Source organism: Phoca vitulina, unplaced genomic scaffold (genome assembly GCF_004348235.1).
Source record: "Phoca vitulina isolate PV1807 unplaced genomic scaffold, GSC_HSeal_1.0 scaffold65, whole genome shotgun sequence".
Lineage (NCBI taxonomy): Eukaryota > Metazoa > Chordata > Mammalia > Carnivora > Phocidae > Phoca > Phoca vitulina.
Genome location: NW_022589768.1, coordinates 4,085,855 through 4,096,928, shown reverse-complemented (window position 1 = coordinate 4,096,928; position 11,074 = coordinate 4,085,855).

The following is an 11,074-nucleotide window of genomic DNA, read 5'->3' as shown; positions in this document are numbered from 1 at the left end:
GGGGTGGTTTAAAGTTTTTAACGAGATTTCAGATATTTGTGTAAGCAGTTACTAAGGGTGAGGGAATAATGTTCCCCTCAGGAACTGAAGTCTCATGTTGGGACCTTTCCTCCTTGCTTTGTGTTGAGTTCAGGAAGGGGAAGGGGTCAACACAAGGCAGTGTGCTCATTTCTCAGACTGTCCAGAGTACCCCCACTAACCTCAGAAGCCTCGCCCTTGCCCTGGCCATCCTGGGTTTCCACAGAACGAGATGCATCGACCTTCCTTTGTTTCCAAAGAAAAGTTATTTACCAAAACCCCTCCCACTTCCAGATTCTTCTTAACTAACTCCATCCTCATAGAGTCAGGCCTGAGGGGCCTCAGCTGGGAGGGATTGGGCACCTTCTTCGGCAGCTGCAGCCTCGACCTCCATGTGTGGCCACTGTCAGGTCGCCCACAGGTCTGTCCCGTGTCCTGCCTTCCCCGACCTCAAGAGGGGCCAACCCGAATCCAGCTCCACTGCGTGAATGTGTGCGCTCTGCACTCACAGCCCAGGCTCTGCTGCCCCCGCTCCGGCCACACGGGGACGCCAGCCACCTGCTGGCCCTCAGTCCCAAACCCGAGGCAAATCCTCAGGCCTCCTGCCCCAGCACACACAGGCCAAGCTTAGCACGTTTCTCTGGAAAGAAACTGGTATTTTAAAAAATGGCAAAGCCAAAGCTTTGCTGGACTTCCCTATGCTTACTTTGCAGTTTGGTATTGTTTTTATTTTAATCATTGTAATTTCACTACCTTGAGACTTACTCAAGCATGGATAATTCTCAGAATCTGCTTTGTAAGGGCTGCCAAAGACAAGAAGCCTTCGGAAATAGGATCCTTTTCCAAAGAGAGTTCTCCCAGTTAAACCTCCTCACCGGACTGTGCTCGGTGCATCAAAACTTCCCTTTCTCTGGAGCCTCCTCCCCCTCATTTCCCCTTTCGCCCCCTTCTTCCAGCCAAGTGTTGAATTCAGCCCAGACTCTGGCCTCAGGGAATTCAGAGCCAAGGAGAGGGACGAGCGTTCCCTCCCATTGCCTGACTTCCAATGTCCCAACCTGCTCTCCCTGCGCCCCGTCACTCTCCACCCGCCTTCCCAGCTCCCCAGCCCCTCAGCGGCCCACAGGGGACCGGGGACCGAGTCCTCGAGTCCTCAGGGACCTCGCTGCTGTCCCCTGGGCAGCCCTGCCCCTCCCGCAGTTTGTACTCGGCACCAAGTTGCCCCAGCTGAAGCCCAAGTGCCTGGGATGCCCCCTGCCTCCACGTCCTGGCAAATGCACACCCATCCTTCAGTGCCAGCCCTCGGGCCTGCGCCTCCCCTCGGGCCACGGCGCCTCGTCCCTGACACCACTCACGCTGCCTCCCCACCCGCAGCCCTGGCCGCAAGCGCAGCCCACCGAGGCCATGTTTTCTACCTGGGATGGGCCCTCTGGCCAAAGCTGGTCCAGGATAGTGGTCCACACGGGCAGCATCCTCGGGGGTGTCCTGCAGGGGAAAAAAGAGGAGCTGAGCCAATCGGACTTACCTGTTCACGCGTTCATTCGCTCCCTCTCCAGAATTTGAGCAGGGGAATCAAGCACGTGGTAGCAGGTGCTAGGATCAAGAGGTTTTCCATTCACGACCACCCACATGAAACCGTGTAGGCGAAAGAACTTACACAGCAGAGCTTCGTGAGTCTTAGGTACGTAAACTCACAGGAGGAGCGTACTGGTTTTCTGCTGCGGCCGTAACGAACCGCCACAAACCGGAGACTTCCCACAGATTGTCGTCTTCCCGTTCTGTAGGTCCCAAGTCTGCGCGGGCCCCAGGGGCTGACCTCAGGGTGTCAGCGGGGCCGTGTTCCCTTCCGGAGGCTCGAGAGGAGAGCCTGTTTCCCTGCCTCTTCCCGTTTCTAGAGGCCACCTGCGTTCACTGGTGGGGGTCTTCGTTTCTCTCCGAAGCCAGTGGTCACTCATCTCTCGGGCTCTCCTTCCAGCATCGGGTCTCCTTCTGACCCCAGCCAGCAAAGTGCTCTGTGTTGAAGAACTCATGTGATTAGACTGGGCCCCCCGCCTCCCAGATAATCCAGGATCATCTCCCACCTGGAGTTCTGCACCCTGAGTCACAGCTGCAAGGTTCCTGCTGCCACATAAGGTCACGGATTCCCAGCTTCCAGGGATTGGGACGTGGGCAGCTTTGGGGAGACACCGTCCTGTCCAGCACAAGGAGCTTGCTGGTATGCACACGGCCAGGCCCGGTCCGCAGAGGTGCTAATCGGGGAAGTTTTTCTGGGATGGCCTGGAAACGCCAGGTAGACCCCCCCTTCGAAGACCGCCTGCACACACAGGCAGACCCCCGCCTCGGGGCTGTGGTGAGGGAAGCGTGAGGCAGGCATCGTTAGGGTCACTGCGGGCTCCTTCCCGGGGCAGGGGCCCTGAAGCCTGACGTCTCACAGGTCTGAGGATCTTCAGAGTGGCCTGGGGTCCCCCAGTTGTGGAGAAGCTGGCTGTGCTCTGGCCCCCTCTCTGGGCCCCACAGACCCCCCATCAGCCGCGTTCCATTAGCACCGGAACATACCGTCTCACCTCGCCCCTGGAGGTACACACCTGTGGAAGCTCTGGGACTCTCACCTTTGCGTTCCCAGGCCGGCAGAGCGGAAGGGTTCCAGCCAGGGGAGGACGAACAGGAGAACAGCAAGGCCGGGCAGGTGGGGAGGGGCCCGGGGAGGCCTTGCGAGAGTGGGGGGGCGGCTAGAACCTGAGGTCTCGGCCTTGGGAAGAGGCCTCTGGGCAGCTTCACATAAGAGGAACCAGAGGGTGGAGGAGCTCCGGGACAATGGAGGCCAGGAGCAGGCAGGGGTGGTCTGGCTGCCGAGTGTGGCAGGGGTGAAGAGACTGGACAGCCCGAGAGAGGACCCCAACATCACGAGTCGCTGCACAGGCAGCAAAGATGGGCCAGCGCAGAGGAGAGGGCGGTGGCACTGGAGGATGGGAGCTGAACTGGGGGGGGGCGGGGGCATTGGGACCCAAGCTGGGGGCATGAGCGGCTGCGGATGGAATCAGCCGTGGAGATCCTGAAACAGCTGGGGGACAGAGTGTCAAGGGAAGGTGGCCCAGGCCAGATCCTTGGAGACTCCAACACTCCAAAGCAGGAGGAGGAGTGGGAGGAGGGAGAGTCAGAAGTAAGACAGGACTGGGAAGGAAAACTTCAGAGTCTTGGGAGGATTATTTCAAGAGCCAGGTCAACTTGGCCAAATGCCCTGGAGAGGTAAAAGGCAGGACCCGATGTGGTGTGAGGAGGCCCCTCGGGGAGGTGGCTCTCGCGGCGGGCAGGGTCCAGGCTAACCCACAAGGTGGCCGAGGGCCTGCAGCAAACAAGCAGGCATTGGTGGCCACAGAACCACTTCCACTCAGCAGTGAGCTCCCGCGCCAACGCAGCTGGCCTATCCAGCAGTCCCTTCCAATTCAGTCACCCTCCACCTGAAACCTTTGCTGTCACACAGGATGGCCGCAGAGAGACCTCCGGAGCACAAGAACATCTGAGCAATTCTCGTACTCCCAAGCACGTGAGCAGGACACAGAGGGAGCCGAGTGGGAGACAGAGCAGGGCAGGGGCAGGAACAGAGAACACCTCAGCAGGCACTAGACCTCTCCTCCCAAAACCTTGAAAGATATGTAAGCCCCCCCAGAACCTCTGAAGACTCACACTGGAGAGAAGGGGGTCCCAGAATTGACCAAGACCAAATTGCATGGGCCCGGTAGAATGGGGACTCAAAACAGAAATGAACTTGAATGAGGGGTAAAGAGAGAAGGTCTTATTTCTTCCACTCCTAAGCTGTGGGTTGAGAGTCACACCTCCTACATGTGTTTGGGAAGAGCTGGTTCTCTGCCTGACGCAAACTTTGTCATGTGAGTATCCAAACAGCTGTGGAAAAATCTTTTCTCATAGAATGAGTCTTTGAGATTAACTTTCCCCACAACAGCCAGGAACACAAGCATACACTCTGCTGCCTTCCGCTCAGAACATTAGACCTGCAGAAGAAACATGCCTCTTGGGTTGAGAATAGCTCTGGTATTGGCCCCACCAAGGCAAAATGTCACCACCTGAAGGGCAGGTGGTCCCTAAGCATACCCAAGCATGGGGTTGCCCCAAGCAGGAACTGGAAATGTTGGCATACTCAAAAACTCTCATTCTGTTTCACCAAAAGCACATGGACCTCAACCCACGCTGCCATCCTTACTTCGGCTCAGGAAGCAACCCCAGAGAGCATCAACCTACCCTTGGGGAGATCAAGAGCTTCCAAAATACCTTCTTAAGACACGAAGGATTTTTGAAATCCTGAAAGATTTTTGTTGACTTAAAAACAGACACAAACATTTTACTGAACTATGTATTTCTACATAAACAACTGTTACAACAAAATCAGGTAAAATTCACAAAGGCATACAAGTCTTCAAAGGGACGTATTTTTGCCTTAAATATAAAAAGATAATTTGCCAAATAACATCATACTAAAACACAAAAAGCAAAAACCATTAGAAACACAAGAGAAACAGAAATTCAACAGTAGTGGGAGACTCACACACTTTCCTTAGTCTTTAATGGATCAAATAAGTAAAAATTAATGGTCCATAATATTATAATTAATAAGGTCAAATTAATACAGAGAGACTGAATTTTGTTCCCTTCAGAGAATATATCTTTTTTTCCAGTTTCCTGGGAATATTTATTAAAATTAACAAGTTGTTAGGTCCCAAGAAGCTAGCAATAAACTCCAAAATGCAGAAACTGTACAGCCCCTACCCTCTTGGACAGCAAAGCAGTTAAACTCAAAATGTGTAACAAATGTTAAAAACAACAGCAAATATCAAAATACCTGGAAATTTAAAAAAATAATTTCAAATAACTCCCCAGTGAAAATGAAGTTAAATCTGAAATTACAAATTATTTATAACTTAGATCAACCTACTTAAAAATTTGAGGGATATGGATAAAGAAGTATTCAGAAGAGAAGTCACAGCCTTACAATTGCTAGTAATTGCATCCATCATTAAATAAGTAAAAGTTAAAATGGCATTCACCTCGAGAAGGTGAAAAAAAATTAAGGAAGTAACAAAAACTAACAAAAAAATCATAAAACGGTGAAAGAGTAAATTAGGATTTAAGTTCTTTGAAAAGACTGATAAAATAGGCTAATTTTGGGAAAACTAATCAGAATAAAGGGAAAGCACAGGCACGCAACGTTATGAATGAGAAAGGAGAAAACTCCACGCTGGCAAATCTGAAAATCTTAACAGAATCTTTATTAATAAACTTAAATGGCTCCAAACTCACAGAATAGGAAGAAAGCTTGAAGAGACCAATGAGCCTAGAAAACATTTTAAAAAGGTGTCAAAGAATTATTTCCTAAAAAGGCACCAGACTTGGACAGTTTTACACAGATTACAGAAACTTGAAGGAGCAAAAAATTCTAAATATTATTTAAACTGTTTCCAGGGCATAGAAAAAAAGAGAGCAAGAGCTCCCCAAGTTCTTGTTTTGTCTTTTTTTTTTTTTAAAAGACATTAACATAAACCCAACACCAGTACCTGGCAAAGCAGGACAAAAAATTACACAACGATCCATCTTAACATATGAAAAATTCTAAGATATGAGCAAGCCAAATTCAGAATATTTTTCTTATTTTAAAGCTCTTATTTTATTATACAAGTAATACATGAGACTTGTAGAAAAATCAGAAAATACAGATAAAAACACAAAATAAAAATCTACCATAAACTAACCCACCATAAATAACCACTGTTAACATTGAGTGGAGATCTATATTAGAAGAATACTATACTGTGACTCAACCAGGTTTTTCTAGAAATGCAGAGAGGGCTTAGACATTAGCAAGTCTATGAAAATGATTCATCTTAGGTCATGATAAAAACCATTTGATCATCTTGACAGATGTGAAAAAAAGGAATTTAATAAAATTCTAACATCCATTACTAATAAAGCTTTCAGCAAACTAGAAAGACATCATTTTAATATATAAATTCAAATATTAAGAATATCTTACACTAAGAGTAAAATTCATACTTTTAGAGAAACACTAGAAGTATTCTTGCTAAGTAAAAAATACATATATAAAGAATGTACAAGACTGGCACAATTATATATGTGTTACTTAACCTTCTTCCAAAAGTGGCCAATGTGATAAGGAAGTAAAATAAGATCATTAAAAATATGGAGGTAAAATTATCATTACCACCCAGAACCACTGTCTACCTGAGAGAGGCAAAAGAATTAATAACAACTAAACCATTAGAAGAAAAGAAAACTCAGTAATTGGCTAGTTACAAAATGAACCACCAATTGCCATGTTAAATAAATCAGTATATGCACACACTGCTCTCTATGCAGAGTTAAGAATGAGGTAGATTGACGTGTACTGACCCAGGAAGACGCCCAAGATCTATTACCAAATAAAAAATGCAAGTACTGGAAGAGTTGTAGCATATGGTCAAAAGGATAAAAGAGAAAAACATTTTTAGAAAAAAAAAATGTGAGGAATATGCACCAACTGTTGACTATCTTAGGGCAGAGGGATTTTCATTATGGGGCACTTTCAGTCTCTATGTTTTCCCCTAATGTGTACATTTATTCAACTCTTATATAATACTTTAAATAAAAATCAGTGAGTCTAATTTTCATTTAGAAAAAAAGTAGTGCTTTATATGAACAATAAGCAGTTGGAAAATACAACGAACAAGAGAGCTCATTTACAATAGGAAGCACAGCTACAAAAATTACCCATACTAGAAAAAATATACTGGGGAACCTAATATTTTATAAATTTACTGAAATCAAAGTTGAAATATTATAAAGATGTTACTTCTCTCTGAAGAATTATAAGAGTAAGCTATACATTTTTACATGATCCAATTTCCAATTCTTCTAAACATTACAAAATGATCCCAAATTTCTTTTAGAAATCGTAATATACAAAAAGTACTAAAATTTTTTTGAAAACGTTTAATTAATGGAGACATTTAGGCTAAATACATGAAGGCTAACAGTGTGGAACAGTGTGGCAGAACGTGCCGCACAGAGAGCTGAGAAGCACACTTAATGATACAGAAGGCTTGGGTATACAGTAAAAATGGAGTTTCATATCTGTAGAGAAAGGATAGATTTCCCAATTTAGAAAAAAATTCCAGATGGATCGTAGATTTAACATTTTTTTCATTTTATTTTTATTATTTATTTATTGGCCTGTTTATTTTTTAAATTCCAGTATAATTAATACAGTGTGATATTAGTTTCAGGTGTACAATATCGTGATCAAACAATCCTACATCTCACCCCAGTGCTCATCATGATACGTGTGCTCTTAATCCCCTTCAACTCTTTCACCCATCCCCCACCCACCATAGATTTAACTGCTGAAAAACAATGAAATTGTAAGAATAAAATCCTGGTGACTATTTATACAATATTGGAATTAGAATCCTAAAGATCTTCATAAGCCAGCAAAGGTAGCCGGCATGAAGGAAAAGACAGGTTTGGATAAAAAGAAAAAAAGATGTTTAAATGTCTAAATCTTTTAAAAAGTGATACAAAATTTTTTTTTTTAAGGTTTTTATGGGGAAAGGAAGAACTTCTTAGAAATCACTGAGACAGCTACACATCTTATGAGAAAAGTGGCCAGAGGAGATGAATAGGTAAATTACAAAAGAATATTGTCCAATCAATATTTTTGTTAGTGAGGGTCACACTTGAATCAAACAATGCATACCAAAACTAGCCCCCCAGCCCCCACGGTACCACCAGTATTAAAGGCGGAGTAGGACATTCTCACACATTGCTGGTGGGAGTATAATTTGGCATCATCTTTCTGGAAGGCAATTTGAGGCAATATATATTAAAAGTCCTAAAAACATGTGTACCCTTTTCTGTTAGTCAGAATAGGACATGTTACGCTGCAGTGACAAATTAACCCTGAAATCCCAGTGACGTGACATCTGAGGCTTACCGTTTACCCCACACTCCATGTCCATGCAGATGGGGGGGTGGGTGTCGTGAGGGGAGAAGGGGGTTCTTCTGCAGTCCCTCAAGGACCCCAGCTGACAGAGGCCCCAGGGCCGGGACATCACCCCGTGCTGAGGCAAGGGTGCAAAGCCTGGAGAACGGGGTCATGGGCATCTCACAGTCTCGGCCTGGGAGTTTCTCAGGTCTCTTCTGCTCTGGTTTCATTGGCCCGAATGTCAAAGGACCCTGCATAACTTCAGATGAGGGGGCTGGAGCGGAGTCTCCCATGTGCCCAGGAAGGACAGAAGGAGACATCCATGGAGTAGCATGTGCATTACCCACCACACTTCTGACCTAGCAAGTCCAATTTTAGAAATGATCTTCAGTAAATCTTCTGAAAATTTTAAAAAGATGTTAGAACAAAGGATTCATCATATCCTTGACCGTGACCGTAAAAAATCGGGAACCACCCAAGTATCCACAGGACAACCTATACAGATGTTAAAAATGATAGAGTTCACATCTTGAGTGATATATAATCACGATATAATGTCACAAGGGAAAAAAGTTATAAAACAGTTATGTGTAACATAATTGTTTTTCATGAAAAAGTAATGAAATGAATACAGATACATAGGAAAAAGTCTGAAAAAATATATACTAAAATGTTAACAGTGGTTATAATCAGATGGTCTAATAGCAGGTGATTTTTTTCTTTTCACTCATCTGGAGTTTTTTTTGAAAAATGTATATATTATTTAGGAACCAAAAATGCATTTAAAAAGGAAAAAAAAACAACCACACCCTAGTACTCCTGGGAGAGTCCACTTGACCACCTTGTACTAATCATTAAATTCTTACATTTGATATAAGAAATGCTTAATGGGTTATTATACCACAAGACATTGCTACAACAATTTATTTGAAGTCAGGACTTTATATTCAAAGCGGTACAACAGGGTAAAAACAGTAACACATTCCCCAAAGCTGCATATCATCAGACCTGTCAATCATCTGCCAAAATGTCCCACAGTCTGGCCTCCTGCTAAGTGCACCAGGGGTCTGTGTGGCCTGGGGGACCACTTTTCACAAGGCTCTGCAACATCAAAAAGAGTAGGGCACTGTACAATTCCACTCGAAACAAAAGACCCACAAACTCATCTCCTCAGAAACAGATTCCAGAACATATAGCATCACCACCAGGATTATTAAAGACTGCTCTTAGGTATATATATTTTTTATTTAAAACCGTTCCTTATAGTTTCTCCCACTTTTTCCAAAACACATACACACACACACACACACACACGTGTGCACACGCACACTCCTAAGTTCACTAGAACATTCCTTCCAGTTGCCAAATTATTACCAAAGTCTCCTTCTTGCCTGACTGGTGTTTCAAGAGGAAAAGCCCATATCCTTGAGACAGGTGTATGGAAAAGACATGTAAAGAACATACATTTCCGTACAGGATTCCCTCTCCATGTTGCCACCCCCACCACCCCCCCGAACATATGGTTTTTTTGGAGAAACCATGTACTCAGAATTAGGCTCCTTTTAAACCATGCATATCATTTAAAAATATATACGGACATTGATTTGCAAGCTTCTAGTTTAAATTGTCAGCGCTTCCAAAATCCAGTGGCATTTCAAGGAAATAAAAGAGTCATAACTTGCAGAAGGGCCGATGGTACAAACAACACACTTCTGGTGATGAGCAAAGAGCATGGCTGTCTCCGTCGTAAAGGGCAGCCTCTTTTGAACACCTATGCTCAAGCCTCCTCACGGCTGCCTTCCTTCTAAGGGTGCCCCTGGCGACGTGGGAGGTGCCCCAGTACGGTCCCCGGCATGCCCGGTGGCTGGTTCTCATCCAGCATTGCCCCTGCCTTCTAGAGAGAAGCAGTCCTTTAGAATGGGCTGGTGGCAGTGTTTGCAGGGAGCACCCGAACTATACTCTGTTCTACCCCTGCCTCGATGCTTCATGCCAAATACAGGACACACCCGTCGGGCACCACCGTCCTCAAGGCGGAGCTCGTGGGCTGCCCGAGTCTGGAGAAGTCCACGGGGAGCCTGCAGGCTGGAGACCACTGCCCACCTGGACAGTCCTCCCGGGGGTCAAGTCAGGTCCCACTCAACCTGCTCTGACCACGGGGCTGGCCTGCTCCTTCCCCAGGGCTGGCTCCGGTCTGGGCAGGCGGTGGGCAGCGGTCAACCTCCCAGCCGGAACTCGGCTTACCACTCTGGGCCATCTCAGTTTGTCTTTGGACAAACCACTCAACCACCACTAAAGCAAGCCATCACCGAAGAACTTGCAACGGCTGTGTTTCGTAGATCTGGCCTCTCAGAGCATGGACAGCATTTTAACCAACACACTCTCAGAAAGGTTCTTGCAAAGCTGGAGACATTCAAAAATGCAGCCTACTGTCTGTAATGACCATCATGTAATTCTAGTTCGCTCATTTATAAATCACCACCTGCTGTGGACACATACTAAAATAATATAACTGCAGTGTGCTCTCATCAGGATCCCAGAGAACTTTTATCTTGGCACGCAAAGGTCACAAAGGGAGAGCAGTGGCATGGCTCCCAGAATGACCCCGGACCGAAGTCTGGAAGAGCCGGACGGGGAGCCCATGAGGCTGCTGGGTGACGGCCATGTCACTGTCTCCGCTTCCTGTCTGCAAAGTGGGGAATGACTGCCCAACGCTCTCGCCCACCTGAGTCTAACGTGACAGGGACTCACAGGCCACCCAAGCTCCAGGTCTCCGTGGATGCTGGCTCGCTCTCCCTTCAAGGCGTGACCACACTGTCCCAACCTGTCACTTGGGGGTTACATTCCCTGGGCACTAGGGAGACTTCTCCCCTCGTCCCTCTCAATTTTGTGATGTACCCAGTTGAGTCTTTACTTAGAAGGAACGGTATTTATGATGTTTCAAGATTTATTTACTTGAGAGAGAGCGTGAGCACACGTGAGCAGGGGGAGGGGCAGAGGCAGAGGGAGAAGCAGGCTCCCTCCTAAGAGGGGAGCCTGACGCGGGGCTCGATCCCAGGACCCTGAGATCAT